Here is a 15,204-nt window from a genome sequence, read left to right as displayed (position 1 = left end):
CATACATACATACATACATACATACATACATACATACATACATACATACATACATACATACATACATACACATACGCACGCACGCACACACACACACATACATACTGTCGTGGAAATTTCCTGTGTTTACCAAATAATGAGAGCAAACCACACACAAGTCACAAAGTCCATCTTTAATTATATGAGCTCTATCACAACCCTGTGACTCTCAGATCAATTCAGTGTCTATCAATGAATTCTCTGAGAGCCCCTTACAATACAACTGAGATCCTTTAATAGCAAAGAACACACATAGTCAGACAGCATAGACATAATAAATCATTCAGCTTTGTCTCCTTACTCAAACCCCAGAACCATAAACCAATCCTCCATATCAACAGGCATATATCAAATCCATCCTATCTTGACAAGATCACAGAGACACACTGACTGGCACACAGACATTGTGGAGCCAAGAGATACACGCTTGACCTCTCCTCTCTCTCCGGCCCAAACAACTTAGTCTTGACAGAGAACAGATACTGCAAACCTCGCCACAGTATTATACAAACACATTCTGATGAGAAGTAATTTACAAACATATGATGAATATAAAACATCTTACCTATGTTACCAACTAATTCTGATTATTCCCCAACAATACATACATACATACATGTATATATGCACATTATACTTCCTACTACAGAACTACTACTACATTACTACTACTACTATAACCAGCCCCTACCACATGATTACTATATGACATTACTGCTGCTAGCTATAACTCCTCCTACTTCTGCTGCTAGCTATAACTCCTCCTACTTCTGCTGCTAGCTATAACTCCTCCTACTTCTGCTGCTAGCTATAACACCTCCTACTACTACATTACTACTACTACTATAACCAGCCCCTACCACATGATTACTATATGACATTACTGCTGCTAGCTATAACTCCTCCTCCTTCTGCTGCTAGCTATAACTCCTCCTACTTCTGCTGCTAGCTATAACTCCTCCTCCTTCTGCTGCTAGCTATAACTCCTCCTACTTCTGCTGCTAGCTATAACTCCTCCTACTACTGCTGCTAGCTATAACTCCTCCTACTACTGCTGCTAGCTATAACTCCTCCTACTACTGCTGCTAGCTATAACTCCTCCCACTACTGCTGAGAGCTATAACTCCTCCTACTACTACTGCTAGCTATAACTCCTACTACTGCTAGCTATAACTCCTCCTACTACTGCTGCTAGCTATAACTCCTCCTACTGCTGAGAGCTATAACTCCTCCTACACTACTGCTAGCTATAACTCCTCCTCCTACTACTGCTAGCTATAACTCCTCCTACTACTACTGCTAGCTATAACTCCTCCTCCTACTACTGCTAGCTATAACTCCTACTACTGCTAGCTATAACTCCTCCTACTACTACTGCTAGCTATAACTCCTACTACTGCTAGCTATAACACCTCCTACTACTACTAGCTATAACACCTCCTACTACTGCTAGCTATAACTCCTCCTACTACTGCTAGCTATAACTCCTCCTCCTACTACTGCTAGCTATAACTCCTCCTCCTACTGCTGCTAGCTATAACTCCTCCTCCTACTGCTGCTAGCTTAAACTCCTCCTCCTACTACTGCTAGCTATAACTCCTCCTGCAACTACTTGCTATAACTCCTCCTCCTACTACTACTAGCTAGCTATAACTCCTACTACTGCTAGCTATAACTCCTCCTGCAACTGCTTGCTATAACTCCTCCTCCTACTACTGCTAGCTATAACTCCTCCTACTACTTCTAGCTATAACTCCTCCTACTACTGCTAGCTATAACTCCTCCTCCTACTACTGCTAGCTATAACTCCTCCTCCTACTACTGCTCAGCTATAACTCCTCCTCCTACTACTGCTAGCTATAACTCCTCCTACTACTGCTGTTGCTAGCTGCAACTCCTCCTCCTACTGCTTCTAGCTATAACTCCTCCTACTACTGATAGCTATAACTCCTCCTACTGCTGCTAGCTATAACTCCTCCTCCTACTGCTGCTAGCTATAACTCCTCCTACTACTACTGCTCGCTATAACTCCTCCTACTACTGCTGCTCGCTATAACTCCCTCCTACTGCTGCTCGCTATAACTCCTCCTCCTACTACTGCTAGCTATAACTCCTCCTACTACTGCTAGATATAACTCCTCCTCCTACTACTGCTAGCTATAACTCCTCCTCCTACTACTGCTAGCTATAACTCCTCCTACTACTGCTAGATATAACTCCTCCTCCTACTACTGCTAGCTATAACTCCTCCTACTACTGCTAGATATAACTCCTCCTCCTACTACTGCTAGCTATAACTCCTCCTACTACTGCTAGATATAACTCCTCCTCCTACTACTGCTAGCTATAACTCCTCCTCCTACTACTGCTAGCTATAACTCCTCCTCCTACTACTGCTAGCTATAACTCCTCCTACTACTACTGCTAGCTATAACTCCTCCTACTACTGCTAGCTATAACTCCTCCTGCAACTGCTAGCTATAACTCCTCCTACTGCTGCTAGCTATAACTCCTCCTCCTACTACTGCTAGCTATAACTCCTCCTACTACTGCTAGCTATAACTCCTACTACTACTGCTAGCTATAACTCCTCCTACTACTGCTAGCTATAACTCCTCCTCCTACTACTGCTAGCTATAACTCCTCCTCCTACTACTGCTAGCTATAACTCCTCCTACTACTACTGCTAGCTATAACTCCTCCTCCTACTACTGCTAGCTATAACTCCTCCTCCAACTACTGCTAGCTATAACTCCTCCTACTACTACTGCTAGCTATAACTCCTCCTCCTACTACTGCTAGCTATAACTCCTCCTCCTACTACTGCTAGCTATAACTCCTCCTCCTACTACTGCTAGCTATAACTCCTCCTACTACTGCTAGCTATAACTCCTCCTCCTACTACTGCTAGCTATAACTCCTCCTACTACTGCTAGCTATAACTCCTCCTACTACTGCTAGCTATAACTCCTCCTCCTACTACTGCTAGCTATAACTCCTCCTACTACTGCTGCTAGCTATAACTCCTCCTACTACTGCTAGCTATAACTCCTCCTCCTGCTACTGCTAGCTATAACACCTCCTACTACTACTAGCTATAACTCCTCCTACTACTACTAGCTATAACTCCTCCTACTACTACTAGCTATAACTCCTCCTACTACTGCTGCTAGCTATAACTCCTCCTCCTACTGCTAGCTATATCTCCTCCTACTACTGCTAGCTATAACTCCTCCTACTACTGCTGCTAGCTATAACTCCTCCTCCTACTACTACTGCTAGCTATAACTCCTCCTCCTACTACTACTGCTAGCTATAACTCCTCCTACTACTACTGCTAGCTATAACTCCTCCTACTACTACTGCTAGCTATAACACCTCCTACTACTACTAGCTATAACTCCTCCTACTACTACTAGCTATAACTCCTCCTACTACTGCTAGCTATAACTCCTCCTACTACTGCTGCTAGCTATAACTCCTCCTCCTACTACTGCTAGCTATAACTCCTACTACTACTACTGCTAGCTATAACTCCTCCTCCTACTACTGCTCAGCTATAACTCCTCCTACTACTACTAGCTATAACTCCTCCTACTACTACTAGCTATAACTCCTCCTACTACTACTAGCTATAACTCCTCCTACTACTATTAGCTAGAACTCCTCCTACTACTGCTAGCTATAACTCCTCCTACTACTACTAGCTATAACTCCTCCTACTACTGTACCACCTCAATAAGGATCAAAAAGCTGTTATTGTCTTTTTAATGACTTTAATGCATTTGCATCTTTTGGATGTGCTGTAATTCCTCTCTCCCTTTCTCCTCCCCTCTCTTCCCCCTTCGCCCTCCTCTCCCCTCTCCTCCCCTCTCTTCCCCCTTCGCCCTCCCTTCCCCCTTCGCCCTCCTCTCCCCTCTCCTCCCCATTCAACCTCCCTCAACCCCGCTTTTCCCCTGTCTTCCCCCCAGCAGAGACCCCCCTCCCCCTATAACATGATGGAGATGGCCCCAACAGGGACGTCAAACCCGGAGACCCCTCTAACACACACAAGCTCACCTTCTCAGCTCCACACAGAGGTAACACACACACACACACACAGAGTGTAACACACACACACACACACACACACACACACACACACACACACACACACACACACACACACACACACACACACACACACACACACACACACACACACACACACACACACACACAACACACACACACACACTCTAACCCTCTCCGTCCTCTCTGTGTAGACCTGCGGCCTGTGTGTTATGAGGAGCCAGAGTACTGGTGTTCAGTGGCGTACTACGAGCTGAATAACCGTGTGAGAGAGACGTTCCACGCCTCGTCCCATAGCGTCCTGGTAGACGGCTTCACCGACCCCTCCAACAACAACAACCGCTTCTGTCTCGGCCTGCTGTCTAACGTCAACCGCAACTCAACCATCGAACACACACGCAGGCACATAGGAAAAGGTGAGAACACACACACACACACATTAATTAATTAATTGTTCATTAATGAACTTAATGTGAAATATGTGTTGGTTTCCTCAGTGTAAACAACTAGCCATCAGTCATTGCACTTAAACAATTGCCGTTGTCATCTTCAGAAAGGAAATGACTAGACTTCTGCTGTGCTTCCCACACTGGGCCCTGGTCAATAGTACTATATAGAGAATAGGGGGCCATTTCCCTGGTCAATAGTACTATATAGAGAATAGGGGCCATTTCCCTGGTCAATAGTACTATATAGAGAATAGGGGGCATTTCCCTGGTCAATAGTACTATATAGAGAATAGGGGGCCATTTCCCTGGTCAATAGTAGTGTACTGTATAGGGAATAGGGGGCCATTTCCCTGGTCAATAGTAGTGTACTGTATAGGGAATAGGGGGCCATTTCCCTGGTCAATAGTAGTGTACTGTATAGGGAATAGGGGGCCATTTCCCTGGTCAATAGTAGTGTACTGTATAGGGAATAGGGGGCCATTTCCCTGGTCAATAATAGTGTACTGTATAGGGAATAGGGGGCCATTTCCCTGGTCAATAGTAGTGTACTGTATAGGGAATAGGGGGCCATTTCCCTGGTCAATAATAGTGTACTGTATAGGGAATAGGGGGCCATTTCCCTGGTCAATATTAGTGTACTGTATAGGGAATAGGGGGCCATTTCCCTGGTCAATAGTAGTGTACTATATAGAGAATAGGGGGCCAATTCCCTGGTCAATAGTAGTGTACTGTATAGGGAATAGGGGGCCATTTCCCTGGTCAATAGTAGTGTACTGTATTTCCCTGGTCAGGGAATAGGGAATAGGGGGCCATTTCCCTGGTCAATAATAGTGTACTGTATAGGGAATAGGGGGCCATTTCCCTGGTCAATAGTAGTGTACTGTATAGGGAATAGGGGGCCATTTCCCTGGTCAATAGTAAAGTCAATTTCCCTGGCTGGAACTTTTAGACAATAAAAGGGTTCCAGGTAGAACTGTTTATACAGGGTTCCAGGTAGAACCGTTTATACAGGGTTCCAGGGAGAACCATTTATACAGGGTTCCAGGTAGAACCGTTTATACAGGGTTCCAGGTAGAACCGTTTATACAGGGTTCCAGGTAGAACCGTTTATACAGGGTTCCAGGTAGAACCGTTTATACGGGGTTCCAGGTAGAACCATTTATACAGGGTTCCAGGTAGAACTCTCTGCACCAAAAATGGTTCCCATATGGGGACAAACCGAAGAACCCTGTATGGCTCTACTGATGGACCCTGTACGGTTCTACTGACCGACCCCGTATGGTTCTACTGACTGACCCCATATGGTTCTACTGATCGACCCCGTATGGTTCTACTGATCGACCCCGTATGGTTCTACTAACCGACCCTGTATGGTTCTACTGATCGACCCCGTATGGTTCTACTGACCGACCCTGTATGGTTCTACTGATCGACCCCGTATGGTTCTACTGACTGACCCCGTATGGTTCTACTGATCGACCCCGTATGGTTCTACTGACCGACCCTGTATGGTTCTACTGATCGACCCTGTATGGTTCTACTAACCAACCCTGTATGGTTCTACTGACCGACCCCGGTATGGTTCTACTGACCAACCCTGTATGGTTCTACTGACCAACCCTGTATGGTTCTACTGATTGACCCCGTATGGTTCTACTGACCGACCCCGGTATGGTTCTACTGATCGACCCCGGTATGGTTCTACTGATCGACCCCGTATGGTTCTACTGATCGACCCCGTATGGTTCTACTGATCGACCCCGTATGGTTCTACTGATCGACCCCGTATGGTTCTACTGACCGACCCCGGTATGGTTCTACTGATCGACCCCATATGGTTCTACTGACCGAACCTGTATGGTTCTACTGATCGACCCCGGATGGTTCTACTGATCGACCCCGTATGGTTCTACTGACCGACCCCGGTATGGTTCTACTGATCGACCCCATATGGTTCTACTGACCGAACCTGTATGGTTCTACTGATCGACCCCGGTATGGTTCTACTGATCGACCCCGTATGGTTCTACTGATCGACCCCGTATGGTTCTACTGATCGACCCCGTATGGTTCTACTGATCGACCCCGTATGGTTCTACTGACCGACCCCGGTATGGTTCTACTGACCGACCCCGTATGGTTCTACTGACCGACCCCGTATGGTTCTACCTAGAACCTTTTCTTTCTAAGAGTGTACCTGTGTTGTTTTTTCATGGCGTTGCCATGGATTCCCGTTAAAATGTGTGTTTTGGGCCCCCACACGCCACTGTTGCCCCCCCTCCCCTCGCTCTTCTCACACACACACACACACACACACACACACACACACACACACACACACACACACACACACACACACACACACACACACACACACACACACACACACACACACACACACGCTTCTTACACACACACACAAACACACACGAACATACAGTTGAAGTCGGACGTTTACATACACCTTAGCCAAATACATGTAAACTCAGTTTTTCACAATTCCTGACATTTAGTCCTAGTAAAAACTCCCTGTCTTAGGGTCAGTTAGGATCATCACTTTATTTTAAGAATGTGAAATGTCAGAATAATAGTAGAGAGAATGATTTATTTCAGCTTTTATTTCTTTCATCACATTCCCAGTGGGTCAGAAGTTTACATACAATCAATTAGTATTTGGTAGCATTGCCTTTAGATTGTTTAACTTGGGTCAAATGTTTCGGGTAGCCTTCCACAAGCATCCCACAATAAGTTGGGTGAATTTTGGCCCATTCCTCCTGACAGAGCTGGGGTAACTGAGTCAGGTTTGAAGGCATCCTTGCTCACATGCTTTTTCAGTTCTGCCCACAAATTTTCCATAGGTTGAGGTCAGGGCTTTGTGATGGCCACTCCAATACCTTGACTTTGTTGTCCTTAAGCCATTTTACCACAACTTTGAAAGTATGCTTGGGGTCATTGTCCATTTGGAAGACCCATTTGCGACCAAGCCTTAACTTCCTGACTGATGTCTTGAAATGTTGAGGTGTATGCCGAGTGTTTGAGTGACAGCAATATCTTCGTCCAGACTCCTAACTCCTCTCTCTCTCTCTCTCTCTCTCTCTCTCTCTCTCTCTCTCTCTCTCTCTCTCTCTCTCTCTCTCTCTCTCTCTCTCTCTCTCTCTCTCTCGCTCTCTGTCTCTCTCTCTCCCTCCCTCCCCCTCCAGGTGTCCATCTCTACTACGTGGGTGGTGAGGTGTACGCCGAGTGTCTGAGTGACAGCAGTATCTTCGTCCAGAGTCGTAACTGTAACTATCAGCATGGTTTCCATGCCACCACCGTGTGTAAGATCCCCAGCGGCTGTAGTCTGAAGATCTTCAACAACCAGCTGTTCGCCGAGCTCCTCTCTCAGTCCGTCAACCACGGCTTCGAGGTGGTCTACGAACTCACCAAGATGTGTACTATACGCATGAGCTTCGTCAAGGTAACTATCGGGGTCAGGGGTTAAAGGTCAGGGGGTGATGGGTCAGGGGGTAACAGGTTAGATGGCGGGATTGAGGGTTCGAGGTGGTCTACGAACTCACCAAGATGTGCACCATCCCAATGAGCTTTGTCGAGGTAATACCTGTCGTGGTCAGGGGTTAAAGGTCAGGGGGTAATGGGTCAATACCTGTCGTGGTTATTATTGTCGTTCTGTCACGTGACCTCGACAGGGGCAGTGAATACGGCTCTGAAACGATTCATCACATTTGAACAGATGTTTTGTCCACAGAAAAGAGTTACTGAGATGTCTGGTGAAACAATGATCTTTACTAGTATTACATTTACATTTACGTTACATTTAAGTCATTTAGCAGACGCTCTTATCCAGAGCGACTTACAAATTGGTGCATTCACCTTATGAGATCCAGTGGAACAGTCACTTTACAATAGTGCATCTAAATCTTAAAGGGGGGGGGGGAATACTTATACTATCCTAGGTATTCCTTAAAGTGGTGGGGTTTCAGGTGTCTCCGGAAGGTGGTGATTGACTCCGCTGTCCTGGCGTCGTGAGGGAGTTTGTTCCACCATTGGGGGGCCAGAGCAGCGAACAGCTTTGACTGGGCTGAGCGGGAGCTGTACTTCCTCAGTGGTAGGGAGGCGAGCAGGCCAGAGGTGGATGAACGCAGTGCCCTTGTTTGGGTGTAGGGCCTGATCAGAGCCTGGAGGTACTGAGGTGCCGTTCCCCTCACAGCTCCGTAGGCAAGCACCATGGTCTTGTAGCGGATGCGAGCTTCAACTGGAAGCCAGTGGAGAGAACGGAGGAGTGGGGTGACGTGAGAGAACTTGGAAAGGTTGAACACCAGACGGGCTGCGGCGTTCTGGATGAGTTGAAGGGGTTTAATGGCACAGGCAGGGAGCCCAGCCAACAGCGAGTTGCAGTAATCCAGACGGGAGATGACAAGTGCCTGGATTAGGACCTGCGCCGCTTCCTGTGTGAGGCAGGGTCGTACTCTGCGGATGTTGTAGAGCATGAACCTACAGGAACGGGCCACCGCCTTGATGTTGGTTGAGAACGACAGGGTGTTGTCCAGGATCACACCAAGGTTCTTAGCGCTCTGGGAGGAGGACACAATGGAGTTGTCAACCGTGATGGCGAGATCATGGAACGGGCAGTCCTTCCCCGGGAGGAAGAGCAGCTCCGTCTTGCCGAGGTTCAGCTTGAGGTGGTGATCCGTCATCCACACTGATATGTCTGCCAGACATGCAGAGATGCGATTCGCCACCTGGTCATCAGAAGGGGGAAAGGAGAAGATTAGTTGTGTGTCGTCTGCATAGCAATGATAGGAGAGACCATGTGAGGTTATGACAGAGCCAAGTGACTTGGTGTATAGCGAGAATAGGAGAGGGCCTAGCACAGAGCCCTGGGGGACACCAGTGGTGAGAGCGAGTGGTGAGGAGACAGATTCTCGCCACGCCACCTGGTAGGAGCGACCTGTCAGGTAGGACGCAATCCAAGCGTGTGCCGCGCCGGAGATGCCCAACTCGGAGAGGGTGGAGAGGAGGATCTGATGGTTCACAGTATCGAAGGCAGCCGATAGATCTAGAAGGATGAGAGCAGAGGAGAGAGAGTTAGCTTTAGCAGTGCGGAGCGCCTCCGTGATATAGAGGAGAGCAGTCTCAGTTGAATGACTAGTCTTGAAACCTGACTGATTTGGATCAAGAAGGTCATTCAGAGAGAGATAACGTATACAACACAGATCTTTACTAGTGTACAACACAGATCTTTACTAGTGTACAACACAGGTCTTTACTAGTGTACAACACAGGTCTTTACTAGTGTACAACACAGATATTTACTAGTGTACAACATAGCTATTTACTAGTGTACAACACAGGTCTTTACTAGAGTACAACACAGATCTTTACTAGTGTAGAACACAGATCTTTACAGCCCAGGGTGCATTCAACTGCTTTAAATATTTGCTAAACATTTATGGTTTATGATTTGACTTGATTTCAGCAGTAAAGTGGTGTTTGTAAAAATAACTTTAAGACATTTTTTTAATATATTTTTTATTTATTTCACCAGGTAGGCTAGTTGAGAACAAGTTCTCATTTGCAACTGCGACCTGATTCTACATGAATTAGAATGTGTTGCTGAATGACGTTCCGCTGTTCCACGGTAACTCAACACCGTGTTTTTGGCTCCAGCCTGGAGTGATGACACAGGGTTCCGGAACACGCTACACACGTATTGGTCACGGACGTATCTAGTGACGGATACACAAACCCAGATAACAGTATAACTTTAGTCTGTCCCCTCGCCCCGACCCGGGCGCGAACCAGGGACCCTCTGCACACATCAATAACAGTCACCCACGAAGCATCGTTACCCATCGCTCCACAAAAGCCACGGCCCTTGCAGAGCAAAGGGGAACCATGACTTCAAGGTCTCAGAGCGAGTGACGTAACCAGATTGAAACGCTATTAGCGGGCACCACCGCTAACTAAGCTAGCCATTTCACATCCGTTACATCAGCACCACCGCTAACTAGCTAGCCATTTCACATCCGTTACATCAGCACCACCGCTAACTAGCTAGCCATTTCACATCCGTTACATCAGCACCACCGCTAACTAGCTAGCCATTTCACATCCATTACAAAAGAGGTCGACCGATTAGTCGGCATGGCCGAATAATTAGGGCCGATTTCAAATTTCATGTTCACTAAAAGAAGAAACATTTAGCTTTCGAATTGATAGTTTACGGATTTGACCATTTTAATGACCATAGGCTCGTATTTCTGTGTTTATTATATTATATTTAAGTCTATGATTTGATAGAGCAGTCTGACAGAGTGGTGGTAGGCAGCAGCAGTCTGACAGCGGTGGTAGGCAGCAGCAGTCTGACTGAGTGGTGGTAGGCAGCAGTCACCAAACAGAACACAATGTTAAATTCACTAGTCACCAAACAGAACACAATGTGAAATTCACTAGTCACCAAACAGAACACAATGTGAAATTCACTAGTCAGACCGAAGATAATGGACTGAAACAGAAGAAACCTAACTGAAACATGGTGAACTGAACTTATCCTACAAGAAACACCCATTTTCCCTTTATGTTGCTAAACCCTTTTGCGCTGTTTTGCTACAGTGTGCACTAATGAATGTGACCCAACTGATAATTGTATTTACTTCCACTGTGCAGGGCTGGGGTGCAGAGTACCACCGCCAGGACGTCACCAGCACCCCCTGCTGGATAGAGGTGCACCTGCACGGCCCTCTGCAATGGCTGGACAAGGTCCTCACACAGATGGGCTCTCCCCACAACCCCATCTCCTCTGTGTCCTAACACACACACACACAACCCCATCTCCTCTGTGTCCTAACACACACACACACAACCCCGTCTCCTCTGTGTCCTAACACACACACACAATCCCATCTCCTCTGTGTCCTAACACACACACACAACCCCATTTCCTCTGTGTCCTAACACACACACACAACCCCATCTCCTCTGTGTCCTAACACACACACACACAACCCCATCTCCTCTGTGTCCTAACACACACAACCCAATCTCCTCTGTGTCCTAACACACACACACACACACACACACACACACACACACACACACACACACACACACACACACACACACACACACACACACACACACACACACACACACACACACACACACACACACACACACACACACACACACACACACACACACACACACACACACACACAACCCCATCTCCTCTGTGTCCTAACACACACACACAGCCCCATCTCCTCTGTGTCCTAACACACACACACAGCCCCATCTCCTCTGTGTCCTAACACACACACACAGCCCCATCTCCTCTGTGTCCTAACACACACACACAGCCCCATCTCCTCTGTGTCCTAACACACACACACAACCCCATCTCCTCTGTGTCCTAACACACACACACACACACACACAACCCCATCTCCTCTGTGTCCTAACACACACAGCCCCATCTCCTCTGTGTCCTAACACACACACACACACAGCCCCATCTCCTCTGTGTCCTAACACACACACACAACCCCGTCTCGTCACACACAACCCCGTCTCCTCACACACAACCCCGTCTCCTCACACTCAACCCCGTCTCCTCACACACAACCCCGTCTCCTCACACACAACCCCGTCTCCTCACACACAACCCCGTCTCCTCACACACAACCCCGTCTCCTCACACACAACCCCGTCTCCTCACACACAACCCCATCTCTGTCTCCTCACACACAACCCCATCTCCATGTGTCTCTGTGCTTATCTCCGTTGATGCTATTGGAAATAGCCTTACTGGAAACAACCATCAGTTCTGAATTAAACAACATTATGTTTCAGTTCATGGTAGGTTGCACTACCGTAGCTTTCTGTCAGTGCTGCAGGAACAACGCTTCACACACACATTGTATGGTTGTAGCTACTCGTGTCGTAACCATGGTTTTAATGGTCCTTCAGACAGCCTTTCTTTTACTGTGAGCTACAAGGCAGCATTCAACCACACGTAGCCGATTAACTAAACCTGTAACTGCACTCACAGACAAGGAATGTGTCCCCAATGGTACCCTGTTACCTTTACAGGGCACTACTGTTGATCAGAGCCCTATGGGAGTCCTGTAGAGACCTATTGGAGTCCTGTAGAGACCTATTGGAGTCCTGTAGATCTCTATTGGAGCCCTGTAGAGCTCTATGGGAGCCCTGTAGAGCCCTATGGGAGTCCTGTAGAGCCCTATTGGAGTCCTGTAGAGCCCTATTGGAGCCCTGTAGTGCCCTATTGGAGTCCTGTAGAGTCCTATGGGAGTCCTGTAGAGCCCTATTGGAGCCCTGTAGAGCCCTATGGGAGTCCTGTAGAGCCCTATTGGAGTCCTGTAGAGCTCTATGGGAGCCCTATGGGAGTCCTGCAGAGCCCTGGGAGCCCTGGAGCCCTATGGGAGTCCTATGGGAGTCCTGTAGAGCCCTATGGGAGCCCTATGGGAGTCCTGCAGAGCCCTATGGGAGCCCTGTGGAGCCCTATTGGAGTCCTATGGGAGTCCTGTAGAGCCCTATTGGAGCCCTGTAGAGCCCAATAGGAGCCCTGTAGAGCCCTATTGGAGCCCTATGGGAGTCCTGTAGAGCCCTATTGGAGCCCTATGGGAGTCCTGTAGAGCCCTATGGGAGTCCTGTAGAGCCCTATGGGAGCCCTGTAGAGCCCTATTGGAGTCCTGTAGAGCCCTATGGGAGTCCTGTAGAGCCCTATGGGAGCCCTATGGGAGTCCTGTAGAGCCCGATGGGAGTCCTGTAGAGCCCTATTTGAGCCCTATGGGAGCCCTGTAGAGCCCTATGAGAGTCCTGTAGAGCCCTATGGGAGCCCTGTAGAGCCCTATGGGAGTCCTGTAGAGCCCTATGGGAGTCCTGTAGAGCCCTATGGGAGTCCTGTAGAGCCCTATTGGAGCCCTGTAGAGCCCTATTGGAGTCCTGTAGAGCCCTATTAGAGTCCTGTAGAGCCCTATGGGAGTCCTGTAGAGCCCGATGGGAGCCCTGTAGAGCCCTATTGGAGCCCTATGGGAGTCCTGTAGAGCCCTATTGGAGTCCTGTAGAGCCCTATGGGAGTCCTGTAGAGCCCTATGGGAGTCCTGTAGAGCCCTATGGGAGCCCTGTAGAGCCCTATTGGAGCCCTATGGGAGTCCTGTAGAGCCCGATGGGAGTCCTGTAGAGCCCTATTGGAGCCCTATGGGAGTCCTGTAGAGCCCTATGGGAGCCCTGTAGAGCCCTATTGGAGCCCTATGGGAGTCCTGTAGAGCCCTATGGGAGTCCTGTAGAGCCCTATGGGAGTCCTGTAGATCCCTATTGGGAGTCCTGTAGAGCCCTATGGGAGTCCTGTAGAGCCATGTGGGAGTCCCGTAGAGCCATATGGGAGTCCTGTGGAGCCCTATTGGAGCCCTATGTGAGTCCTGTAGAGCCCTATGGGAGTCCTGTAGAGCCATATTGGAGCCCCGTGGAGCCCTATGTGAGTCCTGTAGAGCCCTATGGGAGTCCTATGGGAGTCCTGTAGAGCCCTATGGGAGCCCTATGGGAGTCCTGCAGAGCCCTATGGGAGCCCTGTGGAGCCCTATGGGAGTCCTATGGGAGTCCTGTAGAGCCCTATTGGAGCCCTGTAGAGCCCAATAGGAGCCCTGTAGAGCCCTATTGGAGCCCTATGGGAGTCCTGTAGAGCCCTATTGGAGCCCTATGGGAGTCCTGTAGAGCCCTATGGGAGTCCTGTAGAGCCCTATGGGAGCCCTGTAGAGCCCTATTGGAGTCCTGTAGAGCCCTATGGGAGTCCTGTAGAGCCCTATGGGAGCCCTATGGGAGTCCTGTAGAGCCCGATGGGAGTCCTGTAGAGCCCTATTTGAGCCCTATGGGAGCCCTGTAGAGCCCTATGGGAGTCCTGTAGAGCCCTATGGGAGCCCTGTAGAGCCCTATGGGAGGTCCTGTAGAGCCCTATGGGAGTCCTGTAGAGCCCTATTGGAGCCCTGTAGAGCCCTATTGGAGTCCTGTAGAGCCCTATTGGAGTCCTGTAGAGCCCTATGGGAGTCCTGTAGAGCCCGATGGGAGCCCTGTAGAGCCCTATTGGAGCCCTATGGGAGTCCTGTAGAGCCCTATTGGAGTCCTGTAGAGCCCTATGGGAGTCCTGTAGAGCCCTATGGGAGTCCTGTAGAGCCCTATGGGAGCCCTGTAGAGCCCTATTGGAGCCCTATGGGAGTCCTGTAGAGCCCGATGAGAGTCCTGTAGAGCCCTATTGGAGCCCTATGGGAGTCCTGTAGAGCCCTATGGGAGCCCTGTAGAGCCCTATTGGAGCCCTATGGGAGTCCTGTAGAGCCCTATGGGAGTCCTGTAGAGCCCTATGGGAGTCCTGTAGAGCCCTATGGGAGTCCTGTAGAGCCATGTGGGAGTCCCGTAGAGCCATATGGGAGTCCTGTGGAGCCCTATTGGAGCCCTATGTGAGTCCTGTAGAGCCCTATGGGAGTCCCGTAGAGCCATATTGGAGCCCCGTGGAGCCCTATCGGAGTCCTGTAGAGCCCTATGGGAGTCCTGTAGAGCCCTGTGGGAGTCCTGTAGAGCCCTGTGGGAGTCCTGTAGAGCCCTGTGGGAGTCATGTAGAGCCCCGTGGGAGTCC

The 15,204-nt window shown here is 48.8% G+C and overlaps 1 pseudogene; it reads left to right on the top strand.

Annotated features, from left to right (window-relative positions):
• LOC123995238 overlaps positions 1-11,369 on the top strand; it is a 19,772-nt pseudogene extending 8,403 nt beyond the window's left edge.
• The last annotated feature ends 3,835 nt before the right edge of the window (positions 11,370-15,204 follow it).

The sequence above is a fragment of the Oncorhynchus gorbuscha genome, linkage group LG02 (genome assembly GCF_021184085.1).
Source record: "Oncorhynchus gorbuscha isolate QuinsamMale2020 ecotype Even-year linkage group LG02, OgorEven_v1.0, whole genome shotgun sequence".
NCBI classification, from domain to species: Eukaryota; Metazoa; Chordata; class Actinopteri; order Salmoniformes; family Salmonidae; genus Oncorhynchus; species Oncorhynchus gorbuscha.
Note: the sequence above shows the minus strand (reverse complement) of the source record. Positions and strands in the feature narration are given on the sequence as shown.